This window comes from Gambusia affinis, linkage group LG05 (genome assembly GCF_019740435.1).
Source record: "Gambusia affinis linkage group LG05, SWU_Gaff_1.0, whole genome shotgun sequence".
Lineage (NCBI taxonomy): Eukaryota > Metazoa > Chordata > Actinopteri > Cyprinodontiformes > Poeciliidae > Gambusia > Gambusia affinis.
Window position 1 is genome coordinate 16,265,910 of NC_057872.1, and position 26,872 is coordinate 16,292,781.

General features: G+C 38.2%; 1 protein-coding gene across 1 annotated transcript in view; it reads left to right on the forward strand.

The window, feature by feature from the left end:
- The first annotated feature begins 7,251 nt into the window (after positions 1-7,251).
- Positions 7,252-26,872, forward strand: part of galnt1 (UDP-N-acetyl-alpha-D-galactosamine:polypeptide N-acetylgalactosaminyltransferase 1) — a 61,403-nt gene continuing 41,782 nt past the window's right edge. The window contains exon 1 of the mRNA XM_044117421.1: positions 7,252-7,744. The gene's annotated coding sequence lies outside the window, so the exon portion shown is untranslated. The remainder of the gene's footprint in view (positions 7,745-26,872) is intronic.

Consider the following 26,872-nt stretch of genomic DNA (forward strand, 5'->3'; position numbering starts at 1 on the left):
CGACCTTCAGATCAATTCTGATGTCCCTTGAGACATTTTGTGTTGTTCACTTTGCCATGGATGTTTTTTAGAGCTTTCTGGTCCTTGTATACACTGAGTGAGAGCTGCATCCACATTCTTGGCACATTGTCAGTGACTGTTCCAAAAAAAAAGTGTTGGGCTCTGCTTGTTGTTTGTGGTGTAATTAGACTTGGTCTGAAGGTGTAGTTGCATTGAGGACTGTGTCTGGTTTGAGAATCCCAGGCTTTCATCTTTGTTTTTTCCAAGTAAGTTGGTTCTGTCAGCATATTGAAGCAAAGATCATGAGCCTACACTAAAGACATTCATGATAATGACTTCCTCTAAGTCCGAGGCCATGGTTCTCAACCAGAAAACCATGGGTTCCTTACAATTGGGGGATGTCTTTGCCTCATAAGGTGGAGTTTAATTATCTTGGTATCTTGTTCTTTAGTGATGGTGGGATGGAGCAAGAGATGGATTGGTGAATATGGGCCTCATCTACATTAACAAGATTGCTGCAAAGCTCTTAGTTTACTGTTTAAAGTAAGAGCTTTGAGACATGGATCATGACAAAAAGAAAGAAATCTTAGCTGAAATTAGCTTCATACAAATGGTGATTAGACTGAACTTTACATTTGTTGTTCTATCAAAAGGGAGTCAGCTTAGTAGTTTCTGTTTGCAGGTTTTTTATGTAGGTGTCCCTGAAAGGAGACCGTGGAGCAGATCCAGAACTTGCTGGAGGGACTATATCTTTCCAGGCTATGAATGTCTTGGGATCTCCTGAAATGACCTGGAGAGAAGATTATCTGGATTTCTCACCTGGGCCAGGTAGCTCATTGACTTAGTCTCAGAAATGGAAGAATAAGTGTCCAAATCTTGTGAAAATCTTGAAAAAGTACACTGAAACATCAGAAGTCGATTCCATGTTTATCTGATAAATTCTTAGGATTGCTCAATAACTGTGTTTGGAATAATTCTACATAAGAACTCGGCTCCCCAATCTACTTTAAACAGATGAGTAAAATGGTGGAAATGGAAATAAATTTCCTTTTTGGGTCCAATTTAAGTCTGCTGGCGTTGCTCTTGGTTTTCCTCTGATATATTAAAGTAAGATGCAATACACAGGGACTTACATGGTTATTCCATTCTCATACTGTCACAGCAGTTTCATGCAGACATCTTTGAGGTTGAGCGCCTGTAGCTAATCTATCCATCTACACTGGCCCAAAGGGAAGAACCTGTCATCGTTCTGTCAGCCCTCACAACACTCTGCGACATCCAAATTCAACACACTGGCTTCTGAGTAGTTGAGAACAACTTAATTAACTCTGAGAAGCTGGAATCCTGTTAAACATATTGTCACAGGGAAACCGGCTGATACACAGAGGCATTCCTGCTCCTCTTATTTCCTTGTCATTCTGGTGTCTAGAGGGCTGTTGTCACAAAGGGAATGCTGATCCAGGGGAAGGAGTTTCTAAATGTTTCATGCATTTTTAACACTGGTACACTGCGGCTGTCACTTATATAAATAAAGCATGTACAGAGACTGTGTTAAAGCTAATTTGGAACATCTATTAAACTTTAATGGTTAATGTTATGGCTACGTGGAGTGAGTCTGGAAATGAGGGAGCTCAACTGTTTCTTTAGATCATGGCAAAGTAAGCAAAAAAATGGATGAAGGATCTTTTTTCCCCCCAACTCTGATAGGAACTTTTAAATATCCCTGTTATAATAAAATAATTCAAGCAGGTTTTTGTTTTCTCAGGTCTCTTTTTCAGTAGGAACAGCTACAAGTCTATTTGGGGTACCATCTTTGCGATTACATTTTTCTTCTTTGTAGAGTAACTCAAACTTAGTCAGATTAAATGGAGAGCATTTATCTCAGATTTTGGTTTGGATTTTGACTGGGCCATTTTAATACGTGAGCAACTCTTCCATTAATACTATGGTCTCAAAGCAACAACTCCAGTCATAAATAATTTTCAGCCTCTCCCAGGTTTTCTAACTGAATTTCTCTTTATTCATCCATACACGTTCCTAATAAGATGTATTATGTATTAGGAAGGCATCCCCTTATCCTGACCCACTGTGTCTCTTTGTTTGCAAGGCTGCTTTTTAGTTCCTGCAGTAAAAAAGCTGGCAGCATGATGCTGCCACCACCATGTTTCAACAAAGCTTGAGTGAGGGGGGAAGAGGAGGGGAACCAGTCGCTCTGTCTCCAGTCGATGTTATATCAGCTTGTTTTGGAATAGTTTGCTCCTGATACGCAGAGGGTTCCATCCTAGTCAGACATTCTTGAGCCTGTCCTTTTGAAGCGATGATCACATTGTTGTCCTTATTAATAAAATGAAAAAGGTTTTCAGTGCTTTATCCCATGTTTATTGAGATTGAGTCCGCCTCTTCCGAAAAAGGTGAAAGCGCTGCCAATAGATCCAGAGGTTATCAATGAAGGTCACTGAGCTGGCAGAGCAGGTTTTAATCAGCCATTTGTTTATCATCTCCAGCCTGGAGTGTTTTTCGTCTCCCCATTGAGGTGATGGAAGTGGACCACTGAGAAATAACTTCATTTTTAATTTTCCCATAGTGTTCAGAAGAATATTACAGTCCTTTTTCAGTATCTCAGATTTTTGCTTTGCCAGAACGTTGGCTCCAACATGCACAACTAAAGTCTCAATATTTGGCTGATCAGTGGGTAGAGAGAGAACTTTGCGAGTTAAATCAGACACAGTGTCACCAGGAAAAGAAATCACTCTGGTTTTCTTGGCATTGCAAACGTGGCTGATTCCATGTACTGCCTCATCTCCAACAACAAGCACTTTTGGCATCCCTTTCCTTTTCCTGGTGGTCGCTTTGTCCTTTGGAGCTTTGTCCTTTGGCGCTTTGTGGGGGTGGATGTGTTGGTCTTGCCTCATTGTTGATGTTTAAAGGTGAGGTTTCACTCAGAGGCTCAGGCTGAAGTGCAGAAAATCTGTTTTTCAGTGGGATTCCCACAGAGTCAGAATGTTTTGAGGCTTGGGCCGGTCGCTTTGTCCTTGGGAGTCGGGTCAGTGGAGCCGTTTTGGTTACAGCTGCTAAGTTACTTTTCTTTGGTGGAGCAGGTGTTGAAGTTGAAGGTGGGTTTCGGCTCAGAGCCGGCCACCCTGATTCATCCAGGTGAGGTATTCTCCCTGTTAGTCGTCTCATGGGATCTGCAGTGTGAGACTTTTGTTTCGGCTTCGCACCCTGAGCGTTGAAGGGTGGGCTGCTTGGTGCGGGGCATACAACCTCTCTGTTGATTTGAGGAAGAGATGTTTCATTTCCACAGGTAGCGTTTATCTCAAAGTTCACCTCGTGCTGTTGAATCTTCATTTCTATAGGCTGAAATTGTTGTATAATACTGCTAATGTCCCTGGGGACGGCCAGAGGCATTTTGCTCTGGTTCAACTTGGAGATGAGGAAAAGTAAGGTAAAAATAAGAGTAAGGAAATCCCACAGTCCTTAGGTTTGAAGTAATCCAGTTATGATGTCGATAATGTAAATATAACTATACAAACTGTGACTTTAAAAATAACTCAGGCAAAGTTATCAGTAAGGACAAGAGAGAGAGAGACAGAGAGCAGGATAAGCTGTTCCTCCTTCAGCTGTCAGAGCGTACATTTATGTTTATATGTGATGTTGATTATGCTATAACCAATGCAGGAGAAGTTTTTCCTGGAGAGTTTTGCAGCTGTGGTCTGAACCACTAAACAGTGAGAATATACAAGGCAGGTACAAAGTAAACAATAACAAATAACTGGCTCTATAATAACTAGAATACATCAAACCAACCAAGTTGGTCAATCTGGCAGTGCTGGAAAATCCTGCAGGTTCTTGTAAGCTGTGGCTTAATAAGATAATTGGAAAATGACAAGTCTTCAGTCACCCCTGGAGGTGCTGAAAAACTTGATATCATCCTTAAATTCTAAGCCAAAGCTAAATTTTCTCTGCAAAACAAAATAAGTAATCATAAACATAAATCACTCTAAAGGTGTTTGTTCCTTTTGCGTGTTATATTGTTACACCAGGTGGCTCTCTGTTAAATCTAGCTTCCTATACAAGAGTGGATGTAGCTCTTTCATAAATCTCATCACGCCAAGGCAGGAAGTTTTCTGCAGGTACAGTCGAGTCATAAAATTGACAGGTTGCTCCTCCATGACATCATTAAGTCCAACAATGGTTTGTCTGTAATGCCACCCAACTCACACAGACCAATTTGTAGGTGTAAGTCTAAAAATGTGTACTCAAGTGTATCTCACACATCAGATCATTAGCTGCCATGAATTCATCACAAAGCTGCACCTGGAGGCTGTGTTACCAATCAGAAACAGAATTTACCATCGGGGCAAATGAGTCGGAAAATTGGGAATATCAGAAGAAAATGAAACTGCTGATTCAAGGTAGATAGCTTTGCTACGCGTTGGCAAGAATCTAAGCATTCCCAAATGCGTCTCTTATTCTGGCAATAAATCGTACCTAAAAAGGTTGCACCTGGCAGTCAAGACGATTAAGCACTCCCCTGATGGAGGTGGTAATAGTGAGCAATGCCACTGACATCTTATTTATAGCTTTCTGTAACTTTCCCATTTCCCACAGACAGTTCTACTTTTCTTTCTGGTGCAAAAAAAGAAACGAATTCACTTTTTTTATTCTGTTACCTTTTACTCCTGCTCAGTTTTTTTTATCCTCAGAATGTAGCCATAAATGTCAAGCCATTGGCTCTGTCTGAGTTCCTTTTAGATTGATGGTTTGTTTGCAGGTAGTGGCCCATAAAGGTTATGGACCTTGAGATCTGCCACTGCTTCCCACATACTCCAGAAGTGTATTGCAGCTTATTTTTTAGATATTCCTACATAAAAGTTTTATATATTGTAAATGAAGCTAAACTTTAACTACTAAAATGCCACTTCTCCTACTGATGAATACTAAATAAGAGATACATTCTATTGTGCAGAAGCCCTAGATGAGGGTGAGTTTTGTCCCTATTTAACTCTGTGCTACTACAGTAAAGGTATCTTAGTTTTGAAAAACAGTAGGTAATAAGGACAATATTCAGAGGTTTTCTTTTTTCCTTTTCTAAGGTTTATAAACTGTAAATTAAAGGCTGTCAAATACATACAATGCGAGATCACAAATCCTGTACTTTACACAAGCGACTTTGCTACTCTGTAATGAAGATGGCAAGTCTCAAATTTCTTGTAAAAACAATTTGTTTTAATTATTGTATTCCACATGAAACACTTGGTGACTTTTGGTGTAGACTTAGTGCTTCTAAAACACTGTATCTTTGATTAAAGGCGAGGAAGGTGTTCATTACATTGGCGACAACTATAAATATTGTTGAAAGAGGTGGATAACTTCTTATTTATTTAATCACATGTTTAGTAAAACTACAATCTTTTTGTGTTTTAAAGAGTCCCTTCTATGTAGAATAATTCTCATAGTCCCACAACTGTGAGTGACAGGTGTAAGAATTTGCAGATTTATTTTATTACGCTTTTGAGTCATAGCTAAATATTTCAGATTCCATATAGCAAATCTAAATATTGCTCAAAGGTAACCCAATTAAAAAAAACATTTACATAAGATGATTCCCTTTAATAGGGGGTGGGGGAATCCAAACCAACCAGGTTTTTGTGAACAAGTGATTACCTCCTTGTTAAATTATTTAAGATCAGTGATTAACTACATTTTTAGCTTGTGTTGTACTAGCCACGCTCAAGCTTGATGACTGACAGTATACTCTCTGACAGTATAAAGTATCTTCAACATGTTTTAAATAGAAAAGCCTTATACAGAGAGATATTCAAGAACAAATGAGATGGTGACTTCTATCAGTATGAAAAGGGTTACAAGGTCTGAGACTTTGAGATACCAGAAAACCACAGCAATGGTTATTATCCGCAGCTGAAGACAATCTGATGAACCTTCAGGAGTGATAGGTCAGCTTACAGAAATGTCCTTGAAAAATTTCAACAACATCTAAAATACTGCTGGCCTTACTTGTCCAGTTGAGGTCGATGTTCATGATTCAACAATATTGAAGAAAATGGAAGAAAATTACATCCATCGGAAAGTTCTAAGCACATCAGGGGGTGATATCTATTCTATAAGGCGTCTGGTTTTCTTCTCTTAAAGGGGCGTATTATACAAAATCAAGTTTTATACTATGTTATAATGTTATTCCCTAATGAGAAACATGCATGGAGTGTTTCTTTGATTTGTTCATGCGTGTTTAAGGAATCCTTTAATCTCCCATGGCAGGCATTTGGGGGTGTCTAAACGCTTGCTCTTTCAAAGCTGCGGCACCACATGTTTACCCAAAGCTCCGCCTTGAGGCTTAAGCTCCCAGCAGAGCTTCTGCTAACAGAGCACTCCTCCCTTGCGCCCCCCACTCAGCTCGACCAGTGAAGCAGCAGTAGCCCTTAGCAAACACCTACTGAAACTATGCATCTGCTGAGATCATCAAATAAACTACTTTCAGTCCAACTCTCCAAAGAATGACTGTAAACAGGATCATGAAGAAGCTTTGTTGAGAGGACATGCTGAAGGCAGAGTGTCGGAAAGAGTAGTAGCTTTTTAAAGTGGCCAGTTTCAATGTGTTACATGGCAAAGTCAAATTTCATGTTTGATATACAGCATTTTTATAACAACTGAAGGTAACACAGTTACCTGATTGTACCATAAAATAGAATTATGTGCCTGAAAAATACATAATAACCCCATGGCCCATCTTTAAGAAATGAAATGTATTCAAATTTGGAAACTACTTTTTATTACTCTGGTCATGCTTAGTCTGATATGAAAATTTTTTTAATAATCTGAAACATTGAAGTATTACAAAAAAGCAAAAACAGAAGAATCAGTAACAGATAAATACTTTTCCACATTATTAATTATGCTGCCTTTACTTAGGGGTGATCACCTACAATGAATTTTTTTTAATTTAATTAGAAATAAACATTACCCTCAACCTCTTTGATTTGACTTGATAATAAGAGTCTATGTGGATATCCCCTTATAATGTCATGTTTTGAAAGAGCTTGATGTGACTGCTGATTTGTTTTGTCTGACACATTATTGCTAATCTTCAGCCCTATCATTCATAATCTGAACAGAGTTGCTTTTTGTTTTTCCTTATTTGTCAGTCTGGTATAATTTAATTAATCCAATCAAGCATTAGCGCATCTTTACCATCTCACATGCATCCATGTAATAAGAGGATGGGGTCAGTTGTAGTATTTCTTCCGGGTTGAGGAAATCAAGGGAGGGATGAGCAGAGATGCTGCTAGTGTTTGCTCTGCACATCAGCAGCCAGCCGGGCTTCTATCTCCCAGTCAGACAGACAGCGGCAGAGGCAGCACGTCCACACGGGAGAGAGACAGCAGCGTTCACGGCGCAGCAGAGGCACTGAAGACTGAACTGACACTCACATTCCCAGCTTTCTCAAATGGATTTAATTACGTTGTAGCGATTTTTGAGTCTGGACGGTGTCCTTTTAGATCAGAAAAAAGAGACACGCGCAGCAGACTGGCTGAATTTTTAGGTGCCTGGTTCGTCTCGACCGTTCTCAGGGAGCCACTCTCCCCACATCGTTAGCTCGCTAAGCTAGCTAGCCCGCTAACTTAGCGGTGATACTTTGTACCGTATCAACGTCAGTTTTCTGCCTCGGAGCTAGCCTGCGGTCTTTTGCGCCACCTCGGCAGATTGACGTGACCCGTCACAACAGGTAAGCGAACAAAACGCGTGGAAACACGTTCTTTATGGTTGTTTTTTTTTCTTCTTTTTTTTTTTGAGCCTCATGTTCCACCGCTGGTTTTCGCTGCTGGCCAGCGACGTTCTAACGACATCCAGGAGCAGCAAGCAGCGGAGTGGAGCTTCGGCTGGCTGAGCTGATGCGTTCTTGTTGACAGAAGCAGCCGAGCAACTGGGATGTGATGCGACTCTCCGTTTAACACGCTGATTATCACCTCGCAACTCGCATTATGTCTCCACACTTGCTTTTCCTGCGAACACACCTCTAAATACTCCTCACGGACTGCACGCTTTTGCAGAAAACCATCGTTCTGAAGACTTCTCACTGAGATCTGGCGTTTCGTGTTCAACCTTGAGTGCTGATTTGCGGTGAACGGGCCACTGCCAGGTTAAAAAAAATAATCGCACATTTGCCGCATTTCGCTGCAGTAACTTTTAGTAAGGGTTGATTCAGATGACTGTGACCCCGTCTGCATGTGTATGAATAGGAGCAGAAAAGGAAGGAGTACATGCACAAAGTTGATCGTCATGCTTTTACAATGCAGAATGTGTGTGTGTGTGTGTGTGTGTGTGGTTTCCTATTTTCCCTCCCCCTGAAACATTAGAGCTGAAGTGTTGCATTACAGGTTGGGAGGATGAACCCTAAACAAGAGTTTGACCTCTTGTTTAGGGCTCTGTTAGAGGTCAGATCAACTATGACATAAAAAAGGGGGGGGGAAAAGTGATCAGAATGTTTAGCTTTATCACATTTTAAGGGTATGAATCACTTGGAGAACCTTTTATTGGAGTTGATTTGGGTGGTTAGAGCTTGACATGTCAGGGAATGTGTGTAATGAAGGGTTGTGCTCTAGTGAGCATGCATTAACAATGCTGTAATTATCTCAAGAGATAAGAAAATGGATTTGCCATCAATCCAAGGAGAGTCATGGATGCAGAGCAGAGGATGAAGACGTATGATTGACAGGAAACAAATTAATTTTGCTCTCGCATGTCTCTTAAGAAGAGAGGAAAAGTTGAGCATATATATTTTTATCCCCTGTGGCAGAGGCTCTCACATAAATGTATAAAAATCTAGGTCTGATTTGAGGTCTGGAAATATAATTGAGCCAATTTCTTAACTTACTTTGATTGCAGCTTACATCCATCCATCCATCCATCCATCCATCCATCCATTTTCTGTTCACCCTTGTCCCTAATGGGGTCAGGAGGGTTGCTGGTGTCTATCTCCAGCTACGATCCGGGCGAGAGGCGGGGTTCACCCTGGACAGGTCACCAGTCTGTCGCAGTGCAACACAGAGGCATACAGGACACACAACCATTCACACACACACTCACACCTAGGGAAAATTTAGAGAGCCCAATTAACCTGACAGTCATGTTTTTGGACTGTGGGAGGAAGCCGGAGAACCCGGAGAGAACCCACCATACACAGGGAGAACATGCAAACTCCATGCAGAAAGACCGGGCCGGGAATCAAACCCAGGACCTTCTTGCTGCAAGGCAACAGCTCTACCAACTGCATCACTGTGCAGCCCCGATTGCAGCTTACAATCACACTTAAATGACATTTTACTCTTTCAAATGTTTTTTTTTGTGTAGTTCTAAGCCTGTCTTTTTGTCATGATAAACCACGACGAGTGTTGTAATTTAATTAAATGCAATTTAACTTAAAGCAAACTTATTTTTAATTCTGAGTTTGGTCAACTTAACACAAGAGAAATAATATTCTGCCAGTTTTTAGACAGAAGTGGTTGTTTTGAATCCAACAGAAAGTCAAAGAATTACAAGTTTTTCCCTCATTCGTTAAAAGCATTCTTTAACCTTTTATCTGCTATTTTTACTTTTATAAAAGTCTCTTATTAAAGTCCATAACAGTATCTGTTGTTATTTCATGTATTTATTGACCAATAATCATGGGAATTTTTACTTTTGATTCAATAAAGCTGATAAAAAGAAATGTCAGTGTATCCCCTGCTGATCAGAGGCTATGGTAATGATTGATTGGTGCTTTTCTAGTGTAAACATAAACTTAATCAATGTGATTACCTTTCATCCCTCAAGAATAAGCAAAAATAAATAAATTAAGTCAGTGCAACAAGACTCTGAGAAATCAAAAGAACCGTTGTAATATTTAGATACCCAGAGGCAGTATACATGGTTACCAAGTGTGAAAATTGGCTCTTTCTGCCTTTTATGATATAAATAAAACTGATAGAAAAATAACTCAAATGCTTTGGGACTTTTAACAGTTTTGCAAACTCTTAAAAATCTGTCTGATAATTATTTCTAAATGTTTTTAATAACAAAAGTTGGGTGCATGTCTAAGTTGGGAAACAATAAATTTTATCAGATATAAACACTTCAGATATGGAATTAAAGCTTACAAGAAATCAGAATTATATGTTCTACAATTACACTGTGGTCAACCTTACTCACTCACACGCCATAGTAATTTTCTTCTTTTTTCTGACACACAAATATTTGTGGGCCAGTTTTATATCTGGTGTTTTGTCTCTTAGTATAATACTAGAGTAAATTTGTTTTTAGAAGCTGCTATAACTTTCTTAGCAACCTCCACCTAAAACAGATGTAACTTCATCCTTTAAGAGCTGCTTGACTCACCATTTACGGTACAGCTACAAAAGTCTTGAGTGAATTCCTCTCTGTTCTGTTGAGGATCTTTAAACAAGGTGTTGTGAGGGTGATGTTAGCTTATTTAATCAGCTATTTCCAAACCAACAACTAGTTTCTTCTGCCCAACATCTATTGTTTTAGCTTTGAAACCACTTAGTTGTAGTTTCTTAACACTATACTAACATATAGTGTCAGTAAATATATTACAGTCATAGTCTAAATAATTAGTTAACATTTTTGTGCAGTCCAAGCACTTCATTGCAAAATGCATATCGTTTGCAGTGGTGGTGTTGCAATATATTGTGGAGTCTGAAAGGAAATGTTTTTGCACATTTTGTCTGAACCAAAATCTGTGAGCGGTGAAGCTGAACAACATAGAAACAAACTTAATTCGACCAAATGAATGCTTTTGTCCTGGCTGTGTCAAAATATCACCTCAGGGCTCCACAACTGAGCTCAGTACTGTGGTAAAACATGACTGTCAGGCATTGAAAGGAAATGAATCATGTTCCTCATTTCAAGGCCGTCGAAGCCGGTAGATGTGTTTCCTGGCCTTTTTGTTAACCCTGCAGCCAGGACGCAGCACATGTGCAGTGCTTGTATGTCCAGATGTTCAATGACTGATTTAAGCTTTCTGAATAATGTCTGGGTTTTTTTCCTCTCTTCAGAGGGGTTGGGTAAATGAAGGTGTCAAATGTACAGGATGTGAAAGTCTGGCTGTTTGTCACATGTGGTTTGTAGCTCATTTAGCATGCATAAGTGTGTGTTTATATTTGCATTGATTGTGCAATAACAAAATATTGGTGGTTCAGAATGAGTTTTTTTTTTATTTATTTTCAACAAATGATTTCGTTTAACATTGTGAAGTATGACATTGAGATGTGTATGTTCTCATACTTTCACCTAGTTTCAGTTTGTCATGTAAAAGATGACAATCTTTAATATTTACTCAGTTTAACATTGAGCATGTCTTTGGTCCTCCTATTGCGCTGAGGTGGCTTTGAAACAATAGCTCTATTCTGGCCCATGTCTTTGGAGGGAGGCAACAGCATTCGGCGCTCTCGGGACTCTGTGTGCCAGGAGGCTTGGTTAAGGATTCGGTTTCCACAGCCACCTGGAGCTCCGAGCACAGGAATGCCATTGTTCCTTCATCCAGATTAAACGCACATGCAAACAGACACATGCATCAGGACCTCATACCAAAACTTAGGTCACCCATCTTTGTTACATTGCCATCGCTCACAGCAGCTATCATCGGATAAACATTGCTGGGATAGATACCAAGACTTGATGTAAAGCTTTCCTTTCTCATTTGGTCCGAGAGAAAAAAAAGCTATATTTTGTTATCTTTGGGTGGTACAATTTTATCCTACAAAAGCATTAGTCCCCTTTTTGACAGTTGACAGGCAGGAAGTGGGGCAAAGAGAGAAGACGAAGACATTTGCTCAATAGCCTGACCTGGGAATGCAACCTGCTACAGCTGTGTTGAGTACCTATTCAGTATGTTTTGAATCTGGTGAACACAACTTTCAAGGTGGTACTTTTTTTAATAACACTCATTTTCCCTTTTAAACTGCTCATTCAACCATTCATAAAGTAGCAAATTGTGAAGAAGTACTCTCTGTTCTCTAGCATGTTTATTGTGATGGATTTCTGAACATAAAAGCCCAAGAACTGTTCAGCGAAAGAATAAAAGCTGTTCAATTGACATGACCACATCAAATTAACATTGTAATTTAACATGTGTTTGTTAAATTCCATGTGAGTATGGAAACTTTATTAGGTACACTTTGTTACTTTTCACTGTCCAGTTCTGACTGGACACCCAGTTAATATTGGAACATAGGTTCAACAATTTGTCACAATCATTTCTGAGATTTTGGTCTGTATTGAAACAACAGATTTGCCTGATCCATATCGATGACATGAATTTCCACCAATTCCCATAGCTGCTCTACCGGTTTAAGACCTGGTGACTGCGGAGGCGGCTGGAGCACAGTGAAATCATTACCACATCCAGGAAGTCAGTTTGAGAGAATTTCGTTTTGTGACATGGAACATCATCCTGCTAGATGTTGCCATCAAACGGATGCACTGTAGTCATAAAGAAATGGTCATGGACAGCAGTAATACGCTAGCAGACTGTGGCGTATAAACAATGCTTAACTGGTACTAAGAGTCACCAAGAGACTCCTACCCTTTAAATGTTCCTGATTAAAATAAACACATTGGACCGTGAAGTATAATTGGACATCATCTCTCAGTTGGTCCATTCTGACTGACTGTGCCTGAAATACTCAGATCAGTTTGTCTGGCACCTACAGTGCCACATTTAAAGTTATTGAAATTCCCTTTCTTCTTAGTTCTAATACTCGGTTTGAAGTTAAACCGCATTACCACATTGAGAAATGTGTTGATCTGTTATGTGATTTGCTATTTCCATTAATTAAACAAGTGTAGTTAATAAAATAGCTGGTCGATGTACACGAAGTAGTGGGTTTTTTTTGTTTGTTTTTTTAAATCTAATTGTATGTTAATTAGTCGGGTGATTTACCTTCAGTAATTTCCTTATTAAAAACTGTACTTGTACTGGTGTGATAGATTAATCATCTGAGGAAAAAAATATATATTCTGCTGACATATGCAAACTTGGGTGCAAGCCATGCCATGTTTCTGTTGTTATAGTAAGGCTACTGCTTTGGGCCTTTCTCTTTGAACATACAAAACTTCTAATTTAGTTTGCTTTATTTTAGCTTTTTCTTAAAACAAAAAACAAAAAATAGAAACACCTGCTCGGAGCACATTAGATTACTGTCTGTCTGATCTCCCTGCTCATTTAGCTGGTTAAGGTTTGCCTTTCACGGCAGTCTTAGTATTGGCATGCATTCTGGAATACTACTAAACCCACTAATGCAACGTGGTTGAGTTTTTCCTAATGGATAAAGCAGTGTGGTTACCCTCAATTCACTTTTGAAAGCTGAATTGCATGAAGCACAATTGCTCCTCTGAACAACTCTTAAGAAAAGTTTATTCAGTTGACTGGACCTTTGGTATCTACCCTGCACAGCATGACTGAGATTATAAACTGTCAGACACTGTTTAGATGTTAAATTAATCTTTATCACTCATTGATGTTCTTGCTAGTCTAATAACCTAGTTAAAACAATGGCTATTGAAACATTTTAGCAAAATAATAGTTCTTTGTTGGCTGCTGCAGAGCCAATAAAGCAGTGAAACATATTTTTTTGCGTAATGGAAGTGAAACTGATCATTTCCTGCGGCTGTTGAAGAGTCAGTTGATGAGAGTTGAGCCAGAATGCATTACTATGACATTTGGATCAACAATATGCAGAAGAGTGGGGCTTCGCATAGAACAATGGCTGGAGTGGCCCACCATATACAGAGACTATAGACCTCGACACAGACGTCCTGGGTTTGAGTCCTGTCTTCAGTTCCTTTACTGAGTGTCTTTCCCTCTTCTCGCTGCCTGCTTCCTGTCAGACTAATTTAAAAAAAAAAAAACAAAAAAAAAACAGTAAGCAAAAGTTCAACACTTTCATGCACTGGGTAAAATGATCAAATATCACAATAGGAAGTAATAAGTTTCATTAAGTAATATGAAACTTAAAGTTTCTCTATAAATTATAGGATTACACAGAAAGGCAAATTACCTTTTGACTTGTCTGAAATTTTGAATATTTAGGAATTTAAGCTTTCTAAGTAAGATGGTTTCAGATCATTTAGTTTCTATATTAGTGTAAGAGACGAAAGATGCAATGATGAGGTTTTCTCACTATGAGCTGTTAACCAACTTGTTTAAGTTTTGTGTGCCGAGACATTTGTTAGGTCAGGATAGGACTTCGATTTTATTATTCTTTTGCTGTGCAAGTACAAAATGGTGTTGTTAAGACTTTAGTATTATTTTAGAAATGCTTCAAATCATCAACCGCCTTTTCTTTACCAGCTCTTGTTTCTATGATGCTGTGTTCAGGTGAGCAACCAACCTAAGTGTGTTCAAAGCAACTTGTGATTTGAATCCTTACATCACTTTATTTTTGTCTTTCTTCCATTATTGTGTAAAATGAGATACTCTCTGTCAAGTCCCCAGCTGTTGAACATAAAATACTCTGGAGTAAGATAAATAAATAAAATTTCTCCAAGCTGTATACATGTTAGCAATACAGGTTTGCAAAGACAATCAGAAGGTTGTCAAAAATGAATAGACTAAAGGTTGATAAGAGAGCTGGAGTTGTGTGAAGTCAGCTAAAGTGATACCTGGATCAGAACCTCAAGCCGATGCCCAGGTCATCATTGGTTGGTGGATTCAGGGGAATCTGATGGAAAATATTTTTATAGAATTAGAAATGCACAGAGAAACTGATTTGTGACTGGTTGAGGCTTGTTGTACCCTGACTATTAACTCAAGCTTTGTGCTGGGGTTGCTGACACTGAATGAGAAAAAGCTGATGAGATCCATTTTCAGTATGACCACATAAGTCTCAAAGAGATGTAAGGAGCTATTTAAAATGATATTTTCTACAATACTCCGACACCGTTCTGAAGTTCATCAGGGCTCCAAAAGAGAGAGACGTTCAGCAGATAGCAGGAAGCTGAACAGACTACAGTAAAGGCGATTTGTCTTATCCTTCAACCTCTGTCTATCAGAGAACAAGCTGGATTTGGAAAAGTTGGAGTTCTTGAAGAGAAAGCATTACAAAAACTGGAGGTCAGAAATCAGTCACGAAGTTCTGAGCAGTCAGAATGATGTGATACTAATGATGAGGCTGAACTTGGCAGTAATCCTCTCAAATTGCAGCACTATGGTAGTTCACATATAAGTAAAAAGAAAATGTTTTTGGGGTTGTATAAGGACAAGTATTTCTCAACACAACGATAATGCATGAGTGGGCACACATTTGTCTTCCCCCAACACATACAAGTTAATATCCTGAAAATATCCTTTATTTTCTACGTATACACTCATAAGAAATTTTTCTTACGAGTTTTTTTCTCTTTCCAGAACACGAGTTGGAATTGGTATATCTGCAGCAGGCAGAGAAAGGTGCTGCTTGCACTGTTATCATGATTATGTTTCATATATGGTGTAGTACATTTTGCAAAGGAAATTTTTCGGTGGATTTCACTGCAGTCTGAGAGGATTTCCTCGACTAATACAAACGTTGCAAGTAACACATGAAATACGAAGTTACTTACCTGTTACGAAGTTACTGTGTTGCTCTGTTATATGAAGCTCGCACCTTTCTGATACACTGCTTCAGTTCTGAAACGGCAGAAGCGGTCATAAATTACTTCACATCCTAATTGGTTAAACCCAGGCCACTGTGATATTTCAGTGCCTAATATAGATTTGTCTTATTTCTCTTCAATTAAAGAAGCATGCTTTGATGGCTTGTTTGTTATTCTAAGATGCTTATCTTGTTATATCAGCTCCCCTACTTAAAACAGACGGGCTGGATTAATTGTAGATCTTAAAAGAGGTCGCTCAGGATGTAGATAGGTAGTTTAGCTGGATCAGATAGCACTTCAGTTGATGATCTTCAGAGGAGAAGGATGAGGAAAAAGTAAACCGTAGAGAGTATTTAGCACTTTTTTGGCTGGCCGTCCTTTAGGAGTTGTAAGCAGGCGGCTGCATGGTATGTTTTTGTGTGTGTGTGTGTGTAGGCGTGTGCTTCTTTGTGCGTGTCCTCTTGCTCTGCAGCAGGTCACATTAGGGATAGTATCGCGTCAAAGTGGGTCAGCCAGCGCCACCAGGGAGTCCTGTCAGTGCTGTGCTGCCGTCTCTCATACTGGAACCAGCTAAAGGCCAACACAAACACGTAAATCCTGGTAGTACACGTGTGCGTTCAGCACATATGTTCCCTGAAAATTGCATGTAAAGGTTAATTTACATTGAAGGGATCATTTTTTAAACTGAGTGGGAGGAAAACAGTCTTTGGGTTATGTCATGTGGTGACCTCACTTGTTCCTGCCTAAGTCGCTGCACTTTGACTCCTCTAAAATAGCCTTGTTGGAGAATGTTGTAGCTGTGAAGGAGAAAAAAACGAGCAGTAAACCTAAGCTGCGGCAGAGAATATTTAAACTGCCTATAGAGCCTTTACAGATGATTCAGAGGCTGTCACACTCGATGTGTCTCAGCTGGATGGACACAGAGTTTCTGCAGGCTTAACGATAAGGAAATAGGATTTAGCGCAGTATTCAGCAGAGGGTTTTTTTTTTTTTTTCCTAGCTGCAGTCTCTTGTTTTCTGCATTGGTTCTTCTCTGAGGAGGATTTAATGGGCTATTTCTGCTCTCTGCTTGGATGCCTGTGTCCCAATGTTGTTAAATAGCAAAAGCATCATGAGCTCATTTGAAGGTAAAAGATACACTTATAGTTTAATATTAGATTAAGACTCAACAGGAATATCTCTTAGCTTCCTCAGTATACAAAAACAATCTGCTGCCCCAAATTATATGACGCTCTTTGTTGGGTAATGTTTTATCATTTTTATGTTCTTTAAAAGATAATGTAGTCTCCTTTGTTATATATACAACAGGGTGAATTTGTGGTGACATCTCACAAGGATTTAAAAACCTGTGGCATTGAACCATCAACAGTGTATCAGCATTCTGTTCCTACTGTATGGTGGACCGGGTTTTGTCTGGTCATAGTGCTTTGAGTGTCCGTTCCACTCTTGACCCATTTCTGTTCAGTTAATTTATATAGCACCATTTCACAACAAGTCATCTCAAGGCACTAACAATGCAAACCGATTAAAGTCCTGTCTAATTACTGTACACAGAAATATACAACCGAACTAACCCACTCAATACCAAAAGAATAGAAACATATGAAATGATTCAGATCACTAACATAAATCTGTACAGATTCATAATTTTAAGTCAATACAATGAAGGGAAGTTGCACCTATTCCTCATTTTGATGTCGCACTGTTTTGAAAGAAATTGTAAGGGTGATAAGAGTTGACGTGTCTGCTGGTGAACCATACCAGTTAATTAGTCAATAACATGGACTTCAGTTAGATTTCCAGTGTTACTTTACAATGATCAGAATTGTTCAAAAGAAGTGCTGTTATGAACAAAAGGCACATTTACTTTTAAACTATCATGGTGTCATAAAAACGTACAATTTCTTAAAAAAGCAGATGTTTTGGCTTTCACCAAGTTCTAGTTTCATCTCAATAACAGGCAAATAACTGGGAATAAATTTCATTAGTAGCCCTGATCTTTATCTATAATTGACACTGATCTAAAATCTACCAACAGTATGTAGTTCTCTGTCTGGGTTGTTCCCAGTGCTCAGTGTCCATAGAAATAATGGTAACTGGTGATAGGATCATGTTTGGGTAAAGCTCACTGAGGCACTGTGTGAGCTTTACTCGATCTATTGATGATTTACTGTAGCTAAATTTGCTGAATAATGCTGTCTGAATACACAGTGCGCTGCAGTTATAGTTGAATCTGAGGCTGGATAGTCCCTGGCCAGTCTGTGTTCCCATGATGGTCACAATATTATGGCTGATCTAACAGCAAGAAGTTGACGCTGTTCTCAAACGGAGTGAATGCTGACTGATTCATGCTCCTTATGTGTCTTTGTGGAGTAAATGCAACTCCACTATAAATAATAAATACAATTTATCAGTGTTGTATCTATGTTTGCATATGCTATATATATGTATATATATATATTTATGTTTTTTTCCCCCTTTACTTACTATTACAAATGTGCACAAATAATTAGGTATGTTAAAATTTGAATAAAAATGATCTGGACTTTAGTTGCTTTGCTCTCAAAAATTAAATTTTCAAAAACAGCAACCTAATAACCTCAGCCAAAGTAGCTGAATGGTAGCTCTATATTCAGACAAAAAAATTACTGCTCACAACAAGAGTAAAAGGCTGATTAATAATCATTAATAGAAAGCAGAACGTAGAATAATGTTTGAAAGTTATTAAAATTTAGAAATAATTTTTGATTGCAGTTTTGCCAGTGTTAATGGTTTGATGATATTTTGAGGTTGTACTCTGAGTTTCTCCTACGTAGACAATTATTTTGTGAGGAATACTTGGACATCAGAGGTATTGACAGTGGAAGATGATTTCAAATGGCATTGAAAATAAATGTTTCCATGACTGTTTTTTTTTTTTTTTTTTCAGTTTACCGTCAGTTTAAAATCCTCAGTTTACCGTTGCTGTGAGTTGTGATTTGCTGGGTCCTGAGGTCCTTTGTATGAATCGCACAAAGCTTGAAGAGTCACCTTGAACACTTCAATAAAGTAGAAAAAAATATGATTTGTCGCAGTTTATTGAAAACACCTTTAGTAACCTTGAACATTGTGTTCAGTTTAGTTCCTGGCTCTCATCTTTGTGATCCTGGACCACTAATGTGTCTTTATATGCAGCACTTATCATCTGGCAACAGGAACATGTTATTTTCTATGCTGACTCTTATGCCTGGATTTTCTTTCCTTCCAGGCAACATTAGAAGCAAACATCCAAGTTCTGCTGACTCATAAAGAGATGATTGCACGGCAAATATGGAAATATCATCCTGACCTGGAGGAATATATCTTTCATCTTCTTTAAAAGAGCTGAAATTCTTGATGGCTTTTCAGACTTTTTTTTTTTTTAGCTTTGTCGTTCTTGGTTTATCTCCTCCTATAGTTGTTTACAATAAATTAATTTACAAAAACCTTTTCTTTACTAAAAATGAAATGTCTTAGTAACATACTAAAAGGGTATCTTGATGCGTTCAGAAATAGGAATAAATGGATATATAATACAGTTTATTTATAGAGCACATTTAAAACTTCAGTTTTTCTAGTTAAAAAAAAACAAGATGCTAAACAAAATTAAAAATATTCACATAAAATAGAACAAAGGCAATGAAAAGAGCCTGTCAGCTCACACTGTGTCTCATATGTCTGCTACACAACTAAACCACAGGACAAAATCTGTTTATCAGAGAAAATAACTTCAAAATGCTGTCTGATTTATAATGCATTGTGTTTTACTTTCATAACTGGAAAGGGAATAGTCAACTAAAATTAGATTACAACAGTGTTTGTGTATTCACAAAAGCAGTGATGTTTTCTTTTTTTTTTATCAAAGGGAGCTGTTATTTTATACAGAATATTTTATATGTGAGAGACAAGGCTTTCGACTTTATACATTTAAACAATTATTTAAATCAGAAGGGAAACTTGGATCTGACTCATCTGTACTGTTTGGAAGTCAACTTTTAAGACTAGTCCAGGGGATTTCTTCTATGAAGACAAATATCAGAAAGTAAACAAATAAATTTTCAGTTTTGCAACTGGTAATCACCTATTCACATAACACACTTGACATTGTCAGTTCACGGATTTGAGTTCTTTAGTAAACATTCCTATAAAAATGCAAGAAAAAAGAAAACAGAACAAAGCCTGAATAATTTATCGACACCCTTATTTCTTCAAATATTTGTGGTTCATCATTGTTTCTAATTTAGTCTTTATTTTGTGTCAGTCTCTCCACATCTTCATTAGGAGTTGTGCACTCTTAATGAATTGCTTACTAATTCATTAGGGGTGCACAACATCTCGGCTTTGTCATTGGTATTGGCCGATGTTTGACACACGGGATGTGATGGTGACGACAGCGACCAAAGGTCAACATTTTTCAACTTTCTTGTGTCACGTTTCAAGGCTGTGCGTGCACGTCTACGTGTGTGCACACGTAGATGTGCACACAGACTTGCACTGTGTCTAAGAGTGAAACTTAAAAATTTGACATGGACAAACTGTGTTTGGCTGGAGGGGAGGAAGCGATTGTCACCTTGCTGCACAAGTTTCGTAGGAAATGAATAGAGAGATAGCGGCGGTTCCTCCTGTGAGCTGTCTAAACCGGGTTGATATTAATAACGGATGTTTTTTTTTTTTAAATCTTGTTGCCATTTGTGTTTCATGACAGGTCGGGGTTGGTTATGTGGTATTTGTTTGGTCATGATTGTTTGGTTAGATTGTGATACAAAGAATTGTGGGACGTTTAACTGAAGCAAAGAAGAAGTGTCAGCAGTGCTGATTGTTTTTCAGTCTCAGTGAGTAGGAAAATACATATAGTGTATATAATACCATCCGTAAATATCAGTCATCGACCATATAAGCAAAAATAATATTGGTTATTGATAGCTGCCTAATTTTTATATCAGTGCATCCCTACTTTTAAATCTGAGCTAAGCCAATTTTTTAGTAATTTTTTTCCCCCTTTGCTGCAAGCAGTATTTGCCTTTTTTAAATGACTATATTTCATTAAAGAGAAAAGTGCAGGTTCTTCAGTAGAAATAGAATATATAACCCCCATTTATCCATTAACACGTTACTGTTTATTTAATTTTTTTTTGTAAAACAAAACAAAAAATTTATTGATGTGTATATGGACAGAAAAATTAGTTTTTTAATGCAATGAAAAAATGTGTAATTCAATTGTTCATCTCCGCTTAAATTTTTAAACAAGCAATTCATTGCTGTAATGGAGCACAAAGCATTGCCACAGGCAGCTTACCTTGTGTTGGCTTTTCCAGGATGACTTTTAATTACTCGAGAATCACCTAAAAAATGTATTTCATTGTAAACTATTTTTAGTTCAGGAGGGGAAAAAATAGAAGAGGGATCAGTCAGGGATTCCTTAAGGCAAAATTTCCATCCCAAACAGAAATAGAAAGTACTTGTGACTTTCCAATATCATTTGAAGATGAGCAACGTATTACGTTTTGGGCTAAAAGGACAGAACCTGCTGTGCAGCTCTGGACTCTGTCAGAGTGAGTCATCCGTCTTTTGGTGACCCTGATAAAGTTGCAGAAGGGATGCACACAGCCATCCATCTCAAGTTCTTATCGTCTGCCGTCCTGCTACTTTAAGTGTCTGTGTGTTTGTGTCTCTGAGGACTCTTTGAGTAGAGTTGTTCTGGCTCGGTCACATGGATAGCAATATCAACAGTTAGTCCTGACTGATGGACTGCAGAACAGCACATCCATTGTTTTGCTTTCTAAGTGTGGGTATGCATGCTAGCCCATGAGGAATTGCATTTCCACCAAGCCACAAATGTCAGTTGCTATGTGATCATTTATCTCTGAAGAGCGTGTGTGTGTGTGTGTGTGTGTGTGTGGGTGTGCGTGTGTGTGTTTGGGTTGTATGTGTAATCTGCCAGAGGGGGGGATTTGGGTCAGAGTGGCCAGGCCAGGAAGAGACGGAGCAGCAGGATATCGACCCCATATTTTCTCAGCCAGATAAATCTTTCTTAATTCTGAATCAGAACATTTTTAGGTTTAGTTTAATTGTTCATGTTAACAGCAGGTTCCTTTTTGTTTTCAATTTCACATTCTTTTCCTGTTAGACCACTGGAGTCTGTGGCTGCTTATTTTTTCTAGCTGTCTCAGTCTGTTCTGGTTTAACAACCCCAAAAGCTCATAAGATTTAACTTTTAAGTTCTGGTGAATATTTTCAATGCCTCTTAGACTGTCTCTGATAGACCAACACAAAGTTGTGAACAATGGAAGAATGCATGGTTTTCTTCTTATTATTAACATGTAGTGTACATTTTTCTTTGCCCTCCTCAGTCGAAACTTTTTTTTTTCATGATTGCCTTTTATTTGACTTCATCCATTCACAGTGAGGTCGGTGTTTTCAGGGTAATGTAGGGGCCTATGAAATCAACTTTATTTTTTTACGAATTTCACCATTTCAATTTTTATTTTTCCTAAATTCCACTTTGACCCACCTAACTCCATTCATTAACATATTTAGTAAGTATGGAGCAAACAAAGCAATTGGAAAAAATTCAAAGAGGTCTTTCATTCTTTCATATTTACCATGATTAAAGTTTCATAAATATACCAGAACAACTAAAACATTATGCTCAAAAGAGATAATCTGTTTTTTAAACATTTTATTAAAGAAAGCTAAATTTCCCTTCAACCATAAAAATATTTTATGGTTGAACTCCACAGCAAAATGTCTCATAAAGAAAGGTGCAACGTCACTACCTTTGTTCATTTTTATTTCTTTCGTCTGTCCCTGATATTTTCTTTGATATACATGACTGTCAGTGTTTTCGTCGTTAGCTCTTATGATCCCGCACCCCCCCATTCCTGCTGTTTGTGTCTCTATACCAAACATGGCCGAGTTAAAAGAAAAAGAAAAAGAAAAGAATATCTGAATTGGCACACAGGGCATTAAAACCTTAAATAAACTCTCGCCTCGCCTCTGTTGATTTATTTAAACGTTTAAGATTTAACAGACGTGACCTATTTTGTGGTGTCTTGAAAAATAACCCTTTCATCTGTTTGTCTACAAGAATCTGTACATTCACTCATTCATCATATGAGGCAGCATGAGGGCTGTACAAAACCATATAACATTCTAAACCCAATCCTGGACTTGTCTGAGGGATTTTAATCAAACCGATACAGCTGTTGGGCTGCAATCGTCAACAATGGAGTATGATGGAATGATTAGGAAATTCTTCTCAGCTATTCTGTTTGCTTGATCTTCTGCTTGTAGAGGTCAATCTGCAAATTTTCACCAGGACGTCTTTATCAAATCTGTTATGTTAACACACACCCATTTCAAGGGGGTCAGGGTGTATTCATCACACTCTTCGCCGTGCTTTCAGTATGTTTTTTTTATTTTGGGTTCCTTCTGCATACTTGCAGCTCTCACACCCCCTCAAATAGGTTTTGTATTCTCATTGGTGGCTGTGTGTCCCATTCACCCTGCTCCTTCTCCATCCAATGACGCTATCAGCGTATGTCACATGAAAGCTATTTGGTCTGTAATTGGCAAGTGTCTGCAAGCCTTACACACGGCACTAAGCTCCATGTAAATAATCCAGCAGTTTCTCTCGGATCGATTTGTTTAGAATGTCGAGTGTTGGGCTAAATTCTTGTAATTTCAACCAAGTTAAAAATATTGTTAATGTAAATGAAGCAGGGAGCTGCATGACTTGATGAATCGTTGTATTTACAGGCGCCCTGAGGTACAAAATGAAACTGCACAAGTTTCCTTTCCTTTCCATCTACGTTTTAAATTTGACAATATGTGCAAAAAGAAACTGAGCACCACTGGCATTTTTTAACAGTGCGTGGATCTAGTTGTACTAAACCTGGGGAATACAGAGACACAATAGGACAGAAAGAAAATCTCTGAGTTCTTAATCAGGCTAGATTTCTTAACAAGGCTAGATTTAAAGGAGGATGGGCAGATTAGTCATGCCAGGAGCTCACAGAGGGGTTTTACCTGAAGTCTTTAAGCTCAAGTTATTGCTGAACATTTAGAAGGCACAATAGAAGCTTATTGGAGTTCATCTAGTGTGACGAGGGGTGTGTGTGTGCGCGTGTGCGTGTGCGTGTGTGTGTGTGTGTGTAGTGACATGGGCTATTGATCTCACGATGGAGCTGCTTAAGTGAAATTCTGATATCACCAGCTGCTTTTAGAAATGTGTGGGAGTTCATCTTCATGCTGTATGTGTATATTTAGATGTCATCCACTTATTGATTGCACATTTTGCCACAACCAAAAAGCTATTAAATGTCGGTCTTTGGGAATACGGCCTCGGACCAAATCAGATAATGTGACATTATTGGTTTGTCATTATGTCTTCATGTCAAGTTGCTATGTTTGTGTGAATAAAAAAGAACACAGTGTTAATGTTCCTCTGGTTTTATTCAGTTACTGGAATCCTTAGGTTTATTTTCAGACAACATAACAAAGTGTTTCACAGAGTAATAATAAAACAGGAAGTCAAACGAGAAAAAAGGAAGAGCCTGTCCACTCAGGTTTCTAAAAGTTGGAGTAAATCTGCATAAGCCGTTATATTTTTTTTTAAATCATAAGAATTATACTTTATTTTGGCAAGGATGAACACAAATTGATTATGTTTGCTAAGACTATGAATAACGCTGGAATTATTTTTATAGTTGGGTTATTTGAAAATATGAATAAATACATTTATTTATGTGTGCTGCTTAGTTAAAATGTTGCACCACTAAATGTAATTGGTCCTGAAGTGACCTATAAAATTTATTTAGTAGAGAGGTTTGGCAGCAGTGCCATGTAGTTACAGCCATATAATTAATATGTTATTGCTAATAAGACTGCCATGAGTTTTTAATACATCTTATCACTTTTATCATGATTGTGATGAATTCCACAAATTATCTTGATAAAACTTTTCTTACTGCTCTGTATTATGTACTGAATTGTTTTTAAACTGCGTCATCTATTGTAGGTGAGATGTAAGTTTGACAAATCCAAACACTGAACCTTGAGGTGTACTGTGCATATCAGTTATGTGGCATCAGATGTTATCTGATTTGCAAAAATGCTGATGGCCTACTTTTAGAGAGGTAGAAGATGCCTGCTGCTTTTGATGGCTCTGTTGAGATGGTAAATGTTCTGATTTCATCTCGCACAAGAACAGACAACTTCATGATTTAGATAAGACGATTCAAATGCAGTGATTCTCAGAATAAGGTTGTGTTTTTACCCGTTAGGTAGGTGCATTGCACACAGCAACTGCAATTCCGGTACTCCTCTAAGTACATGGAAATGAGCAAGCAAATATGAATTTAAGATGGTGAACAAGTATACTTCTTCCAGAGTCGTTAAAATGTTGGTCCTGAAGGTTCAGTTTGGCTTTTCTGTAATTTTTTTTACCCTGAATCCTTCTTGGTTTTAACAGTTTTCAACTTTTTATTGTTTTAAGAAAAAAGACAACGCTAATTAGAATTTAATTAACTATTATGTAATTTTAGCGTTGCAAGTCATCAATTAATTAAGTTAGGGTTAACCCTTCATAAACAATTGTGCTTATTGACATTTTGTTTTTCTCCGCCATGTTACAATTTTTCTGTTATGCCCTGCACTTCTCTGTCATTACATCCTCGCCTTTCTAGTACATTAATCATTTTTGATTGAGAAATAAACCCTGCTCGACTATGCAGCACCGCTGTAAGAGCGCTATTAGAGGTGAAACTCATGGAGTTCGTCGAGTGTTTATATTTCAAAACGGAAGCGAATAAAGTGCACTTTGCATCCTGTATCAGACACAGTTTGGACCGTTTCTCCGCCATCTTCTTCTCTTGCATCTGGCTCCACTTCAGGATGACCACAAGCGCCCTCTTCTGGATTGTGACTACACTACAACACTGAAAGGTCTTCCCGGACTTCATAGTTAATTGAGTGTAGCTAGCCAAATTTAATTTAATGTACCATAAACTGACAATTGTAAGTTGATTGTTTGCATCCCTGCTTGATATAATTAGTGCTTGTCATGTAGAAAAAAAATGCAATGTTCAAAAAACGTATTCAATTCACACTTTGCCAAAAGTCAGTCAGAAGAGGAGATTTCTCACTGCATAAAACTACGAAAAATTTAGTCCTGCATTGGGAACGTTGCCAGGAGCTTCTGAACACACAGCTGGGGGGCGTGCATGCTCTGAAGCCTGATCCTGTTAACACGGCTGCTGGCCAGAACTTGGACCAAATACAAATCACAAGTTTCCAGATGTCACCAAGGGACCTGGAGAGAGATAGGAGAGTTTGTGACGTGATCTAGCTTGTGTAATCACTCAGGACAGAGACAACTGAAGGTAGTAAGGATGTGCGTGTGTGTGTGTGGTGTGTATCTTGTCGCTTACGGTTACACACATAGTGATCTAGTGGCCTGCAGTTCTGTTTCCTGTGTTCCCTGCTCTCTGTAAACAGGAACTAAATCTCTGTCTTTCTGTCTGTTACTCTGTCCTTTCATCTATCCTCTGTATGTCCTTTGTTCCCCAATTCTTCCTCTTCCTCTGCTGCCTCCATTTTCTTCTGCATATTGTGAATCTGCAGTCCCACAAGCACACAGTAAATGTTTTACCATGCAAAGTAGGACTGCACAGTATTAGAAAAGCATGCTGATACAGCAATTACTGTATTGGTTGTGATAAAACTCACATTTTCCTCCCTTTTCTGTTTCTCTTCTGTCATTACAACACTCTCTGTGTGTTTTAGCATCTCAACTACTGTAATCTAAATTCTGTGTGGGCAGCAAGAGCAGTGAACGTCTGTCTAGGTGTGTGCTTATGTGTATATTATGTCTGGCTTCAATTCAATGGGTAATTTGATTTCTTTTCTTTAAAAAAAATAATAGCTCAAACTAACTTTCAATTATTAATTGGATCTGATCAGTGGTCTGCTAGTGAAAACATTTGATTTTCAGTTATATTAAGTATATTAAAAAGGAATCAGACTATAAACACATTAAACAACTGCAGATACTTTGTGTTGTTTGAGTTAAATTTTTTTTTAAAAGAAATCAGTAGATCAATGCAAATTTATTTGATTTTGATGATGGCATTTGTAATGTTTATTGCTTGTTTCAGAATTTATTACTGTATTATGTTTTTATTGCATAAAGTACTTTGAACTG